The 2007-nt window shown below is 38.0% G+C and overlaps 1 protein-coding gene across 3 annotated transcripts in view; it reads left to right on the top strand.

The window, feature by feature from the left end:
- Window positions 1-2007, top strand: part of LOC107695846 (membrane cofactor protein-like) — a 22828-nt gene that overhangs the window by 17521 nt on the left and 3300 nt on the right. The gene's annotated exons all lie outside the window — the stretch shown is intronic.

Below are 2007 nucleotides of genomic sequence, written 5' to 3'. Positions count from 1 at the left end.
TTAAATGCAAATGAGCTGCTGCTCCCCGCCCCCTTTTCCAGAATAGAGCTGCGCCATTACAGCACGTACCTGCCAAAAAAACATCTGTTTTGGTTCTGATTATCATGTTTATCGTGCTGAAATAATGCGTTTTAAACTATATTAGTTTAAACTTCTGATATACGGTTTTCTGAGTGCACACATCCGAAGCACACGGACAGAAAGCGGCTGTCACAGCATGTGAGTACTGAACTAAGTTCACATTCTCACACAAGTTTACGTCGGTTATGTCTGTGAAGGTAAACAGCTGGGAAATAAATCGCATGTTTATTTTAGATCTGTGTGGCAGCAGCAATATACAGTAAATAAATGAATAAATCCACTGCTCTCTTGTCTCCTCTGAGGCCGTGACTCTAAATAGTGTTCTGTGCTTTTCAGTGCAGCCAAAGCAGTGTTCATTTCGTTGACGAATAATTTTCGTCAACATATTTTCACCGACGATAACAATGTCAATATGGGGGAGTAAGAGAAGAGCAGACGTGTATAAATCTGTCAACGCAAGAGAAATCTCAATTCAGTCCGGTTTTCTGAGCACAGAAGTGCGTCTCACAGCGCGCGAGTACTCTTTCGCGTCGCATGAATGGAGAATTGTCCGTTTTGACGAGTATTCGCGTAAATACAGTTGATTACGTCTTAAGTGAACGTAAACCGTAGGGAGAACGTGTATCAGTACATTGCATCCATTGCAGCTGTGCATTCGGTTTTAAAGGGACAGCAGCCTAATTTAGTTCCTATTGTCCGAGTCATTGATGTTAATCAAGCAACAACAGAAAGACAGAAAATCATGCACTGCTCTTGACTGAAAAACTTTAGTAGCCCTAAAGATTAATCTAAATTTATTTATAGAAATAAATATGTCTGCTTGAAAGAATGAAGAATATGGTAAACCAGTTGCTATAAAGAATGCATAATTAGCCTATATAACCATTGGTATTTCATGAAAACGAAGACCATGTTCTTGTTCTTTATGAGAAGTGGGTTTATTTAATTTTAACAAAGGCATGTTGTGTGTCACCGTGTCTATCATGATAAAACCTTAATATCAAACCTATATAAGGAGTTTGGAAATTTTAGAGAAATGCTTAATAAATGCACTGTAACTAAACCCATTAGATTTTAACTGACTAAATTTACTGTAGATTTAGTCGACTAAAACTAGACTAAAACTAAAAACAATTCAGATGACTAAAATATGACAAACTAAATGGCATTTTAGTCAAAAGACTATGCCTAAAACTAAATCAAAATTTGCTGTCAAAATTAACACTGAGCCAAAGGCAGAACAGTTAGCATGTTTTGCTCAAACTTTCGCCATGGCATTAGAGCTGGTACACCGTTGTCACTTGCGAAATCAAAATGACGGCGCCGTGGGTGCTTTCAGATTAAGGGGCGGTAATATTATAATGAGATCCCTTTGCAACGTCACAAGGGGAGCGAAATCAGACTCGCTCGTTTTTTCAGACGCTTGCAGAAAAATGCTTACCAAAACATTATTTTTAAAACAACTTTTTATCAGTTTACATAAATGTTAGTTCTACTGCAGAAAGATTCTTGTTTTGCTTAAAGGGGTCATAAACTGAGCAATCAAAATTCCCTTGATCTGTTGACCATATAAGAGGTCATTGTACTATAAAAAGATCCTGTAAGTTTCAGAACTCAAAACTTTCTCATTAGTCTAAAAACAGCTTATATTGAAGAAAATCTGCCAAATCAACAGGTTGCGGAATGTACCACTTTATGACATAATAGTGTTGCTAAACCCCCCCTCCGCAGAAGATCAATGCCTGCTTTTACATCACTGCCTGTTTAGCTCTGCCAACTGATTCACGCGTGTAAATAAGAGAGGCAAACTCAGGTCTAAGCAGTAACCAAATGATAAAGATGCTCCAAAGACAAGATGCTGTGCAGTGCCAAGCTGTGGAAAAACACAATCTTTGCATAACCTTCCATCGGATTCCAACATTAGGA

This window comes from Sinocyclocheilus anshuiensis, unplaced genomic scaffold (genome assembly GCF_001515605.1).
Source record: "Sinocyclocheilus anshuiensis isolate Anshui unplaced genomic scaffold, SAMN03320099.WGS_v1.1 scaffold234, whole genome shotgun sequence".
Lineage (NCBI taxonomy): Eukaryota > Metazoa > Chordata > Actinopteri > Cypriniformes > Cyprinidae > Sinocyclocheilus > Sinocyclocheilus anshuiensis.
This window is presented reverse-complemented; position numbering and strand designations above follow the sequence as displayed.